This window comes from Primulina tabacum, chromosome 3, assembly GCF_025594145.1.
Source record: "Primulina tabacum isolate GXHZ01 chromosome 3, ASM2559414v2, whole genome shotgun sequence".
In the NCBI taxonomy this organism is placed as follows: Eukaryota; Viridiplantae; Streptophyta; class Magnoliopsida; order Lamiales; family Gesneriaceae; genus Primulina; species Primulina tabacum.
This window is the reverse complement of record NC_134552.1, coordinates 28,011,033-28,028,551: the sequence shown is the minus strand read 5'-3', so window position 1 is coordinate 28,028,551 and position 17,519 is coordinate 28,011,033. Positions and strand designations below refer to the sequence as shown.

General features: G+C 40.1%; 1 pseudogene; it reads right to left on the bottom strand.

Annotated features, from left to right (window-relative positions):
• The window catches only part of LOC142538633 (uncharacterized), a 56,308-nt pseudogene extending 39,047 nt beyond the window's left edge, over window positions 1-17,261 (bottom strand).
• Window positions 17,262-17,519: the final 258 nt, after the last annotated feature.

Here is a 17,519-nt window from a genome sequence, read left to right as displayed (position 1 = left end):
GTGCAATCTCTTTGTTAGTATACACTTTTTCAAGCGTATTTAACTCATTGATGATACTGCTTACTCTTTCATCATACTCGTGCATTGATTCTCCTGCTTTCATTTTGATGTTATCAAACTTTTGAACATCAACAGAAAGTTTATTTTCTTTGGTTTGATCATTTTCTTCACACAGCTGGATCAGCTTTTCCAAAATTTCTTTGGCTGACTTACACATCTTTATTTTGCTGAAGGTTACTTTGTCCAGCGTTTTGTACAGAATGTCTTTAGCCACATTATCAAGATTTGCTTTTCTTTTATCTTCAGTTGTCCGTTCATCTCTGGGATTTTCTATTCTTTGTGGTACCCCTTCTGTTATGGCAACTGCTGTATTTGTTTTTAGAATCTTCATGGGTCCATCAGTTATGACATACCACATGTCATTATCTTGTGCAGCTAAATGAGCCTACATTCTGATTTTCCAATCATCAAATTCTTCTCTGGAGAACATAGGAATTTTGTTGAATGAAGTCATGCTATCAAGTTTATAGATCAAAAATATTCAAGAACAAGATTCAAACACTTTGATACCACTTGATATGATCGATTAACATATCAAGAGTGTTTAGAAGGGGGGGTTGAATAAACACTCACAATTAAAACTGATCTTTTCGAATGTTGAGTTCAGTTTGGTGACAAACTGATTCTCGTAATCTTGCTGGTCAATCACAATCAGTTAAACTAAAGTAGTTGCGAAAAGTAACTGACTGAAAGATAGAATACAAAACTGAAATAAAATACACAGGGATTGTTTCTGGATGTTCGGAGATTTCAATTACTCCTACGTCACCCCTTCTATCTCAAGGATAGGATTTCCACTAAAAGACTTTGATCGATTACAAGATTTGTACTGACCCACTTCAGTTTGGACTTATCACTGCCAAAAGTTGAAACTCTTAGTATTACAAAATGTTCTCAGTGCGTAATTGATCTTAGCACTATCGAATTTAACGATTATTACAAAGTGCTAGTGAGCTCAAATTGTAGCCTTTACTGCTACGAATAAACTAAGTAAGAGTGAGGTAAGATTTTGGCAGAGTAACAGCAAGCTTTTAATAGAGTGATCTTCTTCTTCTTTTATTCAGCTGTTCTTCTGTCATATTTATAAGCTTCCCTTCCAACGGTAACTTGAGATATATTTGAATCTTTGTATCCGTTAATTGCCACTTCATTATTCCTTGGTCATTGTTTGATTCATTTATTGTAATGCGACGTCTTAACTGCTTTAGCCGAAATGCGTTGTTCTAAGCTGTATTGATTGAGGTGCGGCGTTTCATATTCAGTTGCAGTCTGCTATGTCTCTTTGTCGGTTGAATGTTCTTTCCCGAGACATGTTTAGTTGAAGGATGGTTAGCTTAAAAGCATACGGCTGAATATATCAACTGATCGATTTCCAACTGATCAGTTTTATTTATTAGATCTGCTGATTTCAGTTGTTAAGTCCAGTTGCTGAATATAATTGTGCGTATCAGTTGGTTGATCAGTTTGTCAAACTCCAGAATTTAGAGTCTGGTTTTCAACAATGAGATATGTATATGATACGATTCTCCAATCATGAAAAGCAAACGCACTCAAAAACGAAGTCACGCTCTCCATTCGATTAAATAAATAATGATGTGTTGTCCTGATCTTTTGAAACAAACAACGATTTGTGATATTCACCTCTAAGCTATAAAAACTTAGCAATTAATATTCACGACTGAAACAATAGAGATTCAGATGAACTTTCAAAGAACTTGTCTTTGACAATCCGTATGAAAACAATCGACAAACGTCATAAAGAATAAATATTTGATAAGTTTGATTGTTGTTTAAATAATGCAAAGCTTTGAAAAACTTTGAGAGAAAATTCAAAAATCTTTTGTATTCTTTCAATTATTGTGTTGATAATGTTTTACAATGTGTATATATATAAAAAATACAACCAAAATCATAATATAGGGTTTCCATATATAAAATCTGCATTGCGGTGCACATGTGCGCATGAACTCGCGCGGGGTTCTATCTTCAGCCAACAGAGGGCATGCGGGTGCGCCACTTCCGGCGTTGGTGTGCGCTAGGTCACGCGGGTGTGCACAAGGGTTCTGTCCAGTGCGCGCGGCTACGCATTCTGTTGTGCAGGTGCGCGCCAACTACTATCTCTCGAGCCATTTTGCACTTGCATGTTTGGTTGCTCGGCACTTCTTCATTATATTCTTCTTTGAACTCCTTCAATTGCTTGAGTATGTTTGATTCTTCATCATTAATCACCATCAAGCTTGAAAGTCTGAGATAATAACGCTTCTTAAATCTCCTTCAAATCATTAGCACGCCACGCCCGATCAGATTCATATCATGTGATCAACTGAACCTCGATTTATAGCTATAATGAAACAAATAATAATATTTAATAAGAAAATATAATAAATAATAATAATTAATTTATTAAATATAATAATAAAAAAAGAAAAGAAAAGGTAGATGAACGAGAAATAGGAGCCCAATGAGTTTTAGAGTATGTATTTTGTGTGGCGGTCTTGTGGATCTATATCGTGAGACGAGTTCAATTGATTAATGTCTGTAATGAAATAATAATATTTACAGATCTATATATGTGATACAATTTCATATAAATTTTTGTTTAAATTTTATTGTTTAAATGGAGCGGTCGTCAATTTTTCTATTAAAAAACTGAGTTTAATATTATATTTTCAAATTTCAATATTTGTCCATGATATTTACTAATGACATCATAGTGCATGGATCTACCGAAGATAGTTATCCAAATTTAACATATTTTTATCGAAATCCATATCGCAGAACATTTGAACAATATTTTTTTTGAGAAACTAAACGACACTAAGTATTTCAAATTCAACTCGATTGTTTTTAAATTATTGGTGAATATATGATCAAAAGCTTGTGTTTGTTTTACTTTATGATTTATAATTATTTGAATTACACAAATTAAAAAAACTGAAACGATCAAGCTGCGGTCCACCTCCCCACAAAGAGAGCAACCCAAACACAAGTTGCCACAAGAAACAAAGCAGACATGAAAAAAGTGTCTTTCTTTTTTTTTTTTTTAGCAATTATCTCTCCTCTTTAGTACAATATCATTCAACCTTTCCATACTTTTATCAATTATACACACACACACACACACACATATCCGCTCACCCAATTTAGTTTAAATATAATACCAAAAGAAGTACGAATTTTAGCCTTAATGCATTTCTTGGTGTTGATCAATCACCACAAATCATTTCTGAAACCCAAGATCAATCAAAACGACCCCATTTAATTTTTTTGTTCAATCCCAGTGATTTATCCACCAATGGCATGTCTGGGAATTCTGTTTGGCTGCAAGCCCACTTCTCTGAAATCTTATGTGTTTTCAGCACTGATTATAATCGGGATCCTTGTTTGTCTCCGTTTGATCTGTCACGCCGTCAGGCTACTTCTCAGAAAGGAAGAAGACGAGCATGGCCACAGCCAATTTGAAGGTGGGATTACGGGGCGGTAATCCTTATCCCGCGCCGACGATCCATTTTGCCCGAAAGCCCATGTGTCTGCTGGTATAATTGCACGAAGCCCCGGATAATTGGAAAGTTGATCAAGCAGGAATTGATTGCTGGAATTCATGTTATTGTACATGCTATTTATTTATTTATTTTTATTGGAGTAGAGCAATAAAGTTCGCTAGCTCTTGTTTCAAACTCAAAAAATTGGTGTGAGATAAGAAATAAGTTGCTGCGAGTTGCTACGTTTATCGCTACGGGCTGAGACCTTTGTGTCAAACTTAAAAACTTCATATGAGATGAGATATAAGTGAGCTGCGAGTTATTATTTTTATCTAGCCAACTAAAATTTCATGACATAATGACATTGGTGTCTTTATTCTAGACTAGATTCTTTATTTATCATCCATTAATTTATATTTCTCAGAACAATACAAAAAATTATTGTCAAAATATTAAGAGAATAAAATAGGTAGTTACAGATTTTTTTTAATAATCATGGTTATAAATTATAAAAAGAAAATCATGTAGATTATGATCATATATCTATATATAGTTATCACAATTAAACTTCATCTTTCTACAAAAATTAACCTGATTAAACAAAATTAAATTTACCTTTATAACCCTACTTTTAAGTGGATATTACCAAGCAAATTTTTTACAAAGAAGTCCAACTGACCACCTAGCTAATCTTATAGTGTAAGAGAGATATTGATAGGCAGACTGATCTAAGGACAAGTGATGGAACATAGCTGATAGTTTATTTCAGTTGATCAGTCATCTAATCCGAACATTCACTAAAGAATATATATCATTATACTTAGTGATTAAGAATCAGAGTTTAGTTGAAATATCATATAAAATTTTCCTTACCAACAGTCATTGATTCTCAAATAGAATGTCAGAATTTACGCGCTTTATAAGGATATGTCAAAAAAGACGATGACGTGACAACAACGGCGTCTGAATTTGAAAACAGATATATGAATTAAAAATGTTACTGTTGCAGATGAAATCTATAAATAGATCAGTTTGATAAGATTTTAATGCTCTCTAAGTCACTAAATTAATTCATCTATTGTATTTTCTTGAAAAAAAATTATGCGACCTAAACCGATAAAAACAAGCACACGTAATAAGATATTGGCTGATCTTCTGGGATGAAGAAATGATAATGTAGGAGTATTGAATTATCTGAACATCCAAAAATAAATTCGTGCCAATTTACTTTTCATTTTACTTTCTTTGCTCTCATTTGATAACCACAGTGAGTTTTGATAAGTCATTTTGTTCAAACAGTTTCATTCAGTCTATTTCAGCACAGTCCTCACTATTGACTTACTGAGAACCTAGCTGACAATAATTTAAACATCTGAAGTTTAAAATACTATTAGAAATTTTATTTTATTTTTTTCAAAACTAATTCTCGAAAGTGAGCATTTACAAGCATGCATGCAATAACTGCTGAAACTCACACATTTTAAAATAAGAGAAATTCCATACTGAAAAATTACGGCGTTTAAAAATATTTCCTTAACTCATGTCGGACCATAAAAATATAAAAGACAAGGTATGAAAATATCCAATACACTCCTATCTCATAAACGTTATGTGCTGAAGAAATAAGGTCATCGCTTTAGCGTACGTACATCTAGCCCCGTCTACTCAGTCTTTGGCATCTCCAGTCTCCTCATCGATATGTTCACCTGCATCATTCATACCTAGTGAGTCTAAAGACTCGATACACCTGTAACATTATAACACATATACATAACATGAAACAATGAAAACTATTGTAATAAAAATACATTTCATGATCGTAAAAGGGTAAACGTAAACATAATAAAGCAAACGAGTCAAAGCGTATCTCAACATATCATCATATAAGTGTTCGTTTCTTTTATTTGAATTCCGTTCATTAGTTGTGACTTTCGTATTATCATTTCAGTCGATGGACCATCTACGTGTAACCGTGATACCCAGCGACGGGGACGTCAGCGACAACATTACTCTTCCACTGAGCCCTGGCCTTATATGTCATCGTGTAATCGTATTAGTCACAACCAACTCCCATCCTTCAAAACATATCACCATAATCATCACATAATAAAATCATGCATATACGTAAATTTTTTTTTTAAAATCAAGCATGAAACATATTTTTTTCATAATTACATAAAAAGTCATATACTTGATAACATGAACATTTAAAATACAAAACTCATGTTCAGTGCACTGCCACGACTACTAACTCAACCCAAAGATGACAACGCTTAAATCATAAATCAAAGATTCCTAATCAAGCTTCACATGACCTAATCTGTGATGTACCGTACTTTTTACTACTTAAAATTTGCAGAAAAATTAAAAATTTTCTTGAATACGAAAATAAAATCAATACGGTCGTCACTACATCATCCATTCACCAATAAAAATTTTGCTAAAAGAAAAGCTTGCTCAAAACATCTCGTATCAAAACGTAAAATCAGAGTATTAATATTTTCATGCTTAAAATCTTAAAATAACGTGGGCGGTCCTCGGGTCTAGCCTCCCGCTCAGTCCAAGCCTGCTCCTTGGTCCCCAACTCCTGTCTCCTCCTAGACATCCTCACCTGCATCGATCAAGTCTAGTGACTCTAAAGACTCAACACGTATAAACTGAGAATAGCAAGTAATACATAATAAAATCGCATGCAACTTTAAAATAGAACATACATACTTGAAGCTTGGATTTGAAATGAGCTTGAACTTGCATACATACATAGACGTGCCATAACTTAAAATCTTACATCAACATGCTTGCGTACTTGTTCATAATTAAACATACATGACTTCATTTTGCGTAGAGGATGTTTCAAAGCAAGTGACCCATACATAATAAACGCCTGATCAGACAAACCACAGTACTGGCCTGACAGGGACGTATCCACTGCCACATACATGAGATCCCCGTTCATAATTTAACGGGCTGGTTGGTCTCCGTTCATAATTTAACGCTTTCCAACCACGATCTAACCCGTTCATAATTTAACGGGGTGGAGAGGTCCTCGGCTACGTTCACCGACTTTCAAACCCATTCAATTTGGTCACAAGACATTTAGCATACCTCAAAAACTTAAAATATTTTCTTGCACGTCAACATACTTACTTGGCGTTGAGGGATTCGTTGGACTTCGACCGGGGTCATTGCTGCAACATACTAACGTGAATTCATAAGCTTAACGGGTGTAACTTAAACGTAACAGTCAAGCTTACCCACGAGTTCATACATTTCCTTAGGACGTTCTAAAATTCCCGTGACTCGACATTGTTAAACATTGCACTAAACCAAGACATCAAACCTCAAAGCATACCATAATATTCCCCAAAACTCAAGTACACGGACCCCGTGCCTAGGTCCGGCTTCGGGTCCGTGTGGGTGAGGTGGAATGACTCGTGAAGAAAAGGAAAGGCACGGACCCCGTGCTGAGGTCCGGGTGAGGGTCCGTGTAGGTGCGCAAAAGTGAAACTTGGGAAGAAGTGAGGACACGGACCCCGTGCTAGGGTCCGTCTAGGGGTCCGTGTAGGCTCGCAAGGATGACACCGTGAAAGAAACAAAGGCACGGACCCCGTGTCAGGGTCCGTGTAAGGGTCCGTGTACCTACTGTGAACGCGAACTTACGAAAATTTTTGTACATGTTTTGCTTAAATTTCGAGACTCGATTGCACGGACTATGAATCGACACCTCGAGACCCATCCTAGCATGCTATAACATCAAACCAATTTTGTACAACATCCAAAGCAACGATGTTCACACTATGGCACATACAATTCAAAAACGTGGTAATTGACACCAACTCGATTCCTACGACTACTAAGGTGCTCGAGTACCTATCAACACTAAACAACATACAAAATATCAACCCAACATCATAATAATCATACCTAGACGAAACAACGATCGCCCGTCGATCCCCAACGAAGCCTGCAACAAATAAACTTCAAGAACGCATCAATATCATAATTTTCTGAAAACGCAGTTTGAGCAGTCCCACGAATAACGCCATAACTCACTCAATTTTTATCCAAAAATTTCGAATCTTATATCAAATCGAAGGTATCAAAAAGTTCTACATTTTTTGTGTTGAAAGCTATCTCAGATTCTCGACTGAAAAATCACAGTAACTCAAAATACAGTGAAAAACGGGATTTAGATCTAAAAACTATTTCAATACGCATCGATAAATATCCCGCTCAAACTACTACTACACATCATACATGGATTTTATGCATAAAAACAACGCAACACATACTATGACATGATCGACGCAGAAAAGAGAGATTATACGTGCCTTTTGATGATAAACTTTACCGAAACGGCGATACCGAAGCGGAGAAAGAAGCGAGGTTGATCCGGAACGATGGTGGCTCGATTATCCTGAAATAAAGTTGCCGAAAACTTGCTGGAAAATAAAGGGGAAGGTGGCGGCTGCTTCTTAGATGGAGAACCCTTGGTTTCCTATCTTTAAAAATCTGAAAACATGAATGTGTAGATGTGTTGTGTGTTTTAGTGTGTGTAAAAATGTGTAAGTGTGTGTGAGTGTGTGTAACGTGTGTGTGTGTTTTTAATTAGGAGAAATTAGTGCTAAATTAACTAAATTAAATACTAATCAAAAGTTAACACACACTAATTTAATCAAACTCCCCATTTAAAATGCTTACACACTAATTTTAAAAGTTCCAAACTCTTAAATTACTAAATACATAAATAAGGCTTTAAATTGCTAAAACTAAATAAATTATTTGAAACGCCTCATCCTTGACTTAAAATAAAATACCATCTTTTGAAATTGCCAAAAATCATCACCGGGTCTTTTCCTCAATCCTGCCTCGGATAATCGCCTGAAACATGAAACTCGTAAAATATTTTAACGTGCATCACATAAACATGAATAATTTAAAATAATGTATTTTCATAAATTATGCATGGCTAAAACTCATTTAAAATTAATTAAACGATTTAATAATTAAACAAATGCATTGGTTATACGCGTACTGAATTTGGGCACTACAGTTCCTCCCCCACTTATATAAATTTCGTCCTCGAAATTAAATCTTACCAAACAACTCCGGGTAGCGAATCCTCATGTCCGCTTCTGACTCCCAAGTGGCCTCTTCCACCGATTGGTTAAGCCACTGGACTTTGACTAGCTTAGTCACTTTGTTCCGGAGTCTGCGCTCCTGTCTGTCTAGGATTTGAATCGGTCGCTTCTCATACGACAGGTCTGGAGCAAGCTGTAACGGCTCATAGCTCAGAATATGCGAAGGATTGGCTAGATATTTCCTCAGCATAGAGACGTGGAACACATTGTGTACCCCGGCCAGATTCGGCGGAAGGGCTACACGGTAAGCTACTGTCCCAACTCTGTCCAGAATCTCGAACGGTCCAATTAATCTCGGACTCAGCTTGCTTCTCTTCCCAAATCTCATTACACCCTTCATAGGTGCTATCTTAACGAATACGTGATCACCAACGGCAAACTCGAGATATCTCCTCCTCTTATCAGTATAGCTCTTCTGACGGCTTTGGGAAGTCTTCATTCTGTCACGAATCTTGACCACCAGATCTGCAGTTTGCTGAACTATCTCTGGACCAAGATCTGCTCTCTCACCAACTTCATCCCAATGAACTGGTGACCTGCACTTTCTTCCATACAAAGCCTCGTAAGGAGCCATACCTATAGATGATTGGAAACTGTTGTTGTAGGTAAACTCCACTAGAGGTATCTTAGACTCCCAAGTCCCCTGAAAATCAATCATACAGGCTCTCAGCAAATCCTCTAAAATCTGAATCACTCGCTCAGACTGGCCATCTGTCTGCGGGTGAAAAGCTGTACTGAACAGCAACTTTGTCCCCATGGCTGCATGTAAGCTCTTCCAGAAGGACGACGTAAACCTCGGGTCCCTGTCGGACACAATCGAAACTGGGAACCCATGTAAACGGACTATCTCCCTGATATAAAGCTCCGCGTACTGCGTCATGGAGAAAGTCGTCTTCACTAGCAAAAAGTGCGCTGACTTCGTGAGTCGATCCACAATAACCCAAATGGCATTAAAGCCTCTGACTGATCTAGGCAATCCAACGAAAAAGTCCATCGTGATGTTCTCCCATTTCCACTCTGGGATTGGGAGTGGCTTAAGCATCCCCGCTGGCCTCTGATGTTCAGCTTTCCCTTGCTGACAAGTAAGACATTCTGATACGAATCTGCGGATGTCTCTCTTCATCCCCGGCCACCAATACAGAATCTGCAAGTCTTTGTACATTTTGGTACATCCTGGGTGAATAGAATACGGAGATGCATGTGTCTCCGTCAAAATATCCTGTCTGATCGAATCAACACTAGGCACCCACATTCTACCTCTGTATCTCAAAATACCATCTGACACTGTGTACAGTAGACTCCCCTTGGCTTCATCCTTCAGTCTCCATTTCTGCAACTGCTCATCTGAAGACTGGCCTGTTCGGATACAATCTAGCAGAGAAGACTGGACTGTCGGATTAGACAGCCTTGGTGCTTTGCCCTTATGGTAAACTTCCAAACCAATCCTCTGAATCTCAGACTGAAGAGATCTCTGCACTGATAACTGAGCTATGACTGCAACTTTCCTGCTCAAGGCATCTGCCACAACATTGGCTTTTCCCGGATGGTAGCTAATCTCGCAATCATAGTCTTTCACCAGTTCCAACCACCGTCTCTGCCTCATGTTCAGCTCCTTCTGCGTGAAGAAATATTTCAGACTTTTGTGATCAGTGAAAATCTAACACTTCTCGCCATACAAGTAGTGTCTCCAAATCTTCAACGCAAAGACGACTGCGGCTAATTCAAGATCATGCGTCGGATAGTTCTTCTCATGCACTTTCAACTGCCTGAAAGCATAAGCTATAACCCGACCTTGCGTACTTGTTCATAATTAAACATACATGACTTCATTTTGCGTAGAGGATGTTTCAAAGCAAGTGACCCATACATAATAAACGCCTGATCAGACAAACCACAGTACTGGCCTGACAGGGACGTATCCACTGCCACATACATGAGATCCCCGTTCATAATTTAACGGGCTGGTTGGTCTCCGTTCATAATTTAACGCTTTCCAACCACGATCTAACCCGTTCATAATTTAACGGGGTGGAGAGGTCCTCGGCTACGTTCACCGACTTTCAAACCCATTCAATTTGGTCACAAGACATTTAGCATACCTCAAAAACTTAAAATATTTTATTGCACGTCAACATACTTACTTGGCGTTGAGGGATTCGTTGGACTTCGACCGGGGTCATTGCTGCAACATACTAACGTGAATTCATAAGCTTAACGGGTGTAACTTAAACGTAACAGTCAAGCTTACCCACGAGTTCATACATTTCCTTAGGACGTTCTAAAATTCCCGTGACTCGACATTGTTAAACATTGCACTAAACCAAGACATCAAACCTCAAAGCATACCATAATATTCCCCAAAACTCAATTACACGGACCCCGTGCCTAGGTCCGGCTCCGGGTCCGTGTGGGTGCGGTGGAATGACTCGTAAAGAAAAGGGAAGGCACGGACCCCGTGCTGAGGTCCGGGTGAGGGTCCGTGTAGGTGCGCAAAAGTGAAAATTGGGAAGAAGTGAGGACACGGACCCCATGCTAGGGTCCATCTAGGGGTCCGTGTAGGCTCGCAAGGATGACACCGTGAAAGAAACAAAGGCACGGACCCCGTGTCAGGGTCCGTGTAAGGGTCCGTGTACCTACTGTGAACGCGAACTTACGAAAATTTTTGTACATGTTTTGCTTAAATTTCGAGACTCGATTGCACGGACTATGAATCGACACCTCGAGACCCATCCTAGCATGCTATAACATCAAACCAATTTTGTACAACATCCAAAGCAACGATGTTCACACTATGGCACATACAATTCAAAAACGTGGTAATTGACACCAACTCGATTCCTACGACTACTAAGGTGCTCGAGTACCTATCAACACTAAACAACATACAAAATATCAACCCAACATCATAATAATCATACCTAGACGAAACAACGATCGCCCGTCGATCCCCAACGAAGCCTGCAACAAATAAACTTCAAGAACGCATCAATATCATAATTTTCTGAAAACGCAGTTTGAGCAGTCCCACGAATAACGCCATAACTCACTCAATTTTTATCCAAAAATTTCGAATCTTATATCAAATCGAAGGTATCAAAAAGTTCTACATTTTTTGTGTTGAAAGCTATCTCAGATTCTCGACTGAAAAATCACAGTAACTCAAAATACAGTGAAAAACGGGATTTAGATCTAAAAACTATTTCAATACGCATCGATAAATATCCCGCTCAAACTACTACTACACATCATACATGGATTTTATGCATAAAAACAACGCAACACATACTATGACATGATCGACGCAGAAAAGAGAGATTATACGTGCCTTTTGATGATAAACTTTACCGAAACGGCGATACCGAAGCGGAGAAAGAAGCGAGGTTGATCCGGAACGATGGTGGCTCGATTATCCTGAAATAAAGTTGCCGAAAACTTGCTGGAAAATAAAGGGGAAGGTGGCGGCTGCTTCTTAGATGGAGAACCCTTGGTTTCCTATCTTTAAAAATCTGAAAACATGAATGTGTAGATGTGTTGTGTGTTTTAGTGTGTGTAAAAATGTGTAAGTGTGTGTGAGTGTGTGTAACGTGTGTGTGTGTTTTTAATTAGGAGAAATTAGTGCTAAATTAACTAAATTAAATACTAATCAAAAGTTAACACACACTAATTTAATCAAACTCCCCATTTAAAATGCTTACACACTAATTTTAAAAGTTCCAAACTCTTAAATTACTAAATACATAAATAAGGCTTTAAATTGCTAAAACTAAATAAATTATTTGAAACGCCTCATCCTTGACTTAAAATAAAATACCATCTTTTGAAATTGCCAAAAATCATCACCGGGTCTTTTCCTCAATCCTGCCTCGGATAATCGCCTGAAACATGAAACTCGTAAAATATTTTAACGTGCATCACATAAACATGAATAATTTAAAATAATGTATTTTCATAAATTATGCATGGCTAAAACTCATTTAAAATTAATTAAACGATTTAATAATTAAACAAATGCATTGGTTATACGCGTACTGAATTTGGGCACTACAGTTCCTCCCCCACTTATATAAATTTCGTCCTCGAAATTAAATATTACCAAACAACTCCGGGTAGCGAATCCTCATGTCCGCTTCTGACTCCCAAGTGGCCTCTTCCACCGATTGGTTAAGCCACTGGACTTTGACTAGCTTAGTCACTTTGTTCCGGAGTCTGCGCTCCTGTCTGTCTAGGATTTGAATCGGTCGCTTCTCATACGACAGGTCTGGAGCAAGCTGTAACGGCTCATAGCTCAGAATATGCGAAGGATTGGCTAGATATTTCCTCAGCATAGAGACGTGGAACACATTGTGTACCCCGGCCAGATTCGGCGGAAGGGCTACACGGTAAGCTACTGTCCCAACTCTGTCCAGAATCTCGAACGGTCCAATTAATCTCGGACTCAGCTTGCTTCTCTTCCCAAATCTCATTACACCCTTCATAGGTGCTATCTTAACGAATACGTGATCACCAACGGCAAACTCGAGATATCTCCTCCTCTTATCAGTATAGCTCTTCTGACGGCTTTGGGAAGTCTTCATTCTGTCACGAATCTTGACCACCAGATCTGCAGTTTGCTGAACTATCTCTGGACCAAGATCTGCTCTCTCACCAACTTCATCCCAATGAACTGGTGACCTGCACTTTCTTCCATACAAAGCCTCGTAAGGAGCCATACCTATAGATGATTGGAAACTGTTGTTGTAGGTAAACTCCACTAGAGGTATCTTAGACTCCCAAGTCCCCTGAAAATCAATCATACAGGCTCTCAGCAAATCCTCTAAAATCTGAATCACTCGCTCAGACTGGCCATCTGTCTGCGGGTGAAAAGCTGTACTGAACAGCAACTTTGTCCCCATGGCTGCATGTAAGCTCTTCCAGAAGGACGACGTAAACCTCGGGTCCCTGTCGGACACAATCGAAACTGGGAACCCATGTAAACGGACTATCTCCCTGATATAAAGCTCCGCGTACTGCGTCATGGAGAAAGTCGTCTTCACTAGCAAAAAGTGCGCTGACTTCGTGAGTCGATCCACAATAACCCAAATGGCATTAAAGCCTCTGACTGATCTAGGCAATCCAACGAAAAAGTCCATCGTGATGTTCTCCCATTTCCACTCTGGGATTGGGAGTGGCTTAAGCATCCCCGCTGGCCTCTGATGTTCAGCTTTCCCTTGCTGACAAGTAAGACATTCTGATACGAATCTGCGGATGTCTCTCTTCATCCCCGGCCACCAATACAGAATCTGCAAGTCTTTGTACATTTTGGTACATCCTGGGTGAATAGAATACGGAGATGCATGTGTCTCCGTCAAAATATCCTGTCTGATCGAATCAACACTAGGCACCCACATTCTACCTCTGTATCTCAAAATACCATCTGACACTGTGTACAGTAGACTCCCCTTGGCTTCATCCTTCAGTCTCCATTTCTGCAACTGCTCATCTGAAGACTGGCCTGTTCGGATACAATCTAGCAGAGAAGACTGGACTGTCGGATTAGACAGCCTTGGTGCTTTGCCCTTATGGTAAACTTCCAAACCAATCCTCTGAATCTCAGACTGAAGAGATCTCTGCACTGATAACTGAGCTATGACTGCAACTTTCCTGCTCAAGGCATCTGCCACAACATTGGCTTTTCCCGGATGGTAGCTAATCTCGCAATCATAGTCTTTCACCAGTTCCAACCACCGTCTCTGCCTCATGTTCAGCTCCTTCTGCGTGAAGAAATATTTCAGACTTTTGTGATCAGTGAAAATCTAACACTTCTCGCCATACAAGTAGTGTCTCCAAATCTTCAACGCAAAGACGACTGCGGCTAATTCAAGATCATGCGTCGGATAGTTCTTCTCATGCACTTTCAACTGCCTGAAAGCATAAGCTATAACCCGACCTTGCTGCATCAACACTGCGCCTAATCCGAGCTTAGATGCATCGGTATAAAGCACAAATTCACCCTGCCCTGTCGGCATGGCTAGCACTGGCGCCGAAATAAGAGCTTGCTTGAAAGTATCAAAGCTCTTCTGACATTCATCACTCCACACGAATTTAGCATTCTTCTTGGTTAGTGAAGTGAGTGGCACTGCTATGGATGAAAATCCCCGAATGAACTTACGGTAGTAACCGGCTAAACCCAGAAAACTGCGGATCTCTGATGCATTCTTTGGCTCAACCCATTCCTTAACGGCTGCTACCTTTGCTGGATCCACTTCAATACCACTTCTAGACACTATATGCCCCAAAAATGCTACTTTCTCCAACCAAAATTCGCACTTACTGAACTTCGCAAACAACTTGCGACTCTGCAAAACCTGCAACACTGTCCTCAAATGCTGGCTATGCTCCTCATGGCTCTTCGAGTAAATGAGAATATCGTCAATGAATACTATGACGAACTGATCAAGGTAAGGCTGAAATACTCGGTTCATGAGGTCCATGAAAATTGCTGGAGCATTCGTCAGTCCAAACGGCATCACTAAGAACTCGTAATGCCCATACCTAGTTCTGAAGGACGTCTTGTGAACGTCTGCATCCTTAACCTTCAACTGGTGATACCCTGATCGAAGATCTATCTTAGAGAACACTGTAGCTCCCTGCAACTGATCAAACAAGTCCTCGATTCTAGGAAGTGGGTACTTATTCTTTATCGTTATCTTGTTCAATTCTCGGTAATCGATGCACAGCCTCATACTCCCATCCTTCTTCTTTACATAAAGCACTGGTGCGCCCCAAGGCGAGCAACTAGGGCAGATAAATTCCTCATCGAGAAGCTCCTGAATCTGCTGCTTGAGTTCTAACATTTCAGCTGGAGCTAATCGGTACGGTGCCTTAGAGATTGGCACAGTGCCTGACATAAGATCGATTGCAAACTCCACCTCTTTCTTTGGTGGAAGACCTGTGACGTCATCAGGAAAGACGTCTGGGAATTCACTGACCACTGGCACGTCGGATAAAGATGGAGTGGGCACATCAGGTGCTGAAATAATACTGGCCAAGAAGGCCTGACACCCCTTGGAAATCAGCCTCCTCGCTTGCATGCACGAAATCATGCGAGGGAAACTTCTCAATCTGGCTGGCTCAAATATGAATTGTTCCATGCCCAGCGGCCTAACCAATACTGATCTTTTTTGGAAGTCAATCAGAACCTTGTTCTTTGTCAGCCAGTCCATTCCCAAAATAATGTCGAACTCTGGCATCGGCAGTAGAATCAAATCTGCATACACTAGATGGCCCTGCAATTCCAGATCGATATCTCTGATCACGCTGGTTGCTAACAGCTCTTCCCCGGATGGGACTGTCACCAAAAAATTCATGTCTAGGCCAATGGACTTAATGTCCAGATGATTAGCAAAAGTCTCCGAGATAAAAGAGTGAGTGGCTCCTAAATCTATCAGTGCCGTTGTGGCTAATCTCTTTATGAAAATATTCCCTGAGATGCGTTAGCACAACAAACTAACTTATATCCCAAAAATTCTACCATAAACCTCATAAAACAAAAGACACCCACAATTCCAACTAAAACACTAGTATTCCCAATTAAATGTAAACATGCAAGGCAAAGAAATCAATACTGTACTGAATTAAATAAATTACCAGTCAAATGGATAGCGTCTGGATTCGCCTCTTGGGCATGCATGGCGAATACTCTCCCTTGGGTTGGCTGCTTCCAGTGTGGGCACTCTTTCAACATGTGGTCCGTAGCTCCACATTTAAAACATTTCCCGGATCCCCATAAGCACTGACCGGGATGCTGGCGATTGCATTTCTGACACACTAGGAAATTAACGGGCCTCTGAAGCGCCCCTTGCTGCTGGATAGGACCCTTGCCTTTCGGCGGTCCCTGATAGGGTTTCTTTCCCGGTTGTCCCTGGTAAGGTTTCTTGAACTGAGGCCTCTGATGCTGTTGCTGCTGCGGTGGAGCCTGATAGGAGCTTTTTCCCTGCCTGTCTGCCTCAATGTCCCGCTGGTCTTGTTCTGCCGCCAAAGCCCTAGAAACGGCAACTGCATATGTAGTAGGGCCAGCTACCCTCACATCACGGCGCAAGATCGGCCTCAAACCATCCATAAAATGCCTCAGCTTACTCTGGGCATTATTAGCTATCAGGGGTACGAAATGACACCCCCTCTCAAACTTTCTCACAAAGTCTGCCACGCTGCTATCCCCCTGCCTCAGTGTCATAAATTCCCTGGTCAGGCAGGAGCGTACTTCCTCAGTGAAGTACTTGGCGAAGAACGCTTCCTTGAATCCAGTCCAAGACAGAGTCGGCAAATTAATTTCCACTGACGCACTGTCCCACCAACGTCTGGCATCGCCTGCTAAAAGGAATATGGCACAACGGACTCGGTCTGCATCCTGCAGCTCCATGTAGTCAAAAATCACTTCGATGGACTTAATCCATCCCTCTGCCACCATCGGGTCAGTAGATCCCGAAAACTCCTTAGGATTCATCCTCTGGAACCTCTCATACACCACCTCTGGTCTGGGCCTTGCCCCTGCATTCGCTGCAGCCTGGTTCCCCGAAAACTGCGCAAAGAACTGCGTCATACCTGCAAGCATCTGTGCCTGCATATCTGGACGTGGGGGTGGAGGTGGAGGAGCGTCTCTCCTCTCCTCCCGAGCTTCTCTATCCTCGTCCCTTGCTTCACGGTCAACCACACGTCTAGGAGGCATACTGTTCCAATAATTTACCCAACACGTAAACCCAATAAGCATGGACATGATATAAATGACATCATATGCACGTACTACAACTTGAAAATATGCACATGCTGAAATCAGAACTTAATGCTTACTACATAGCAT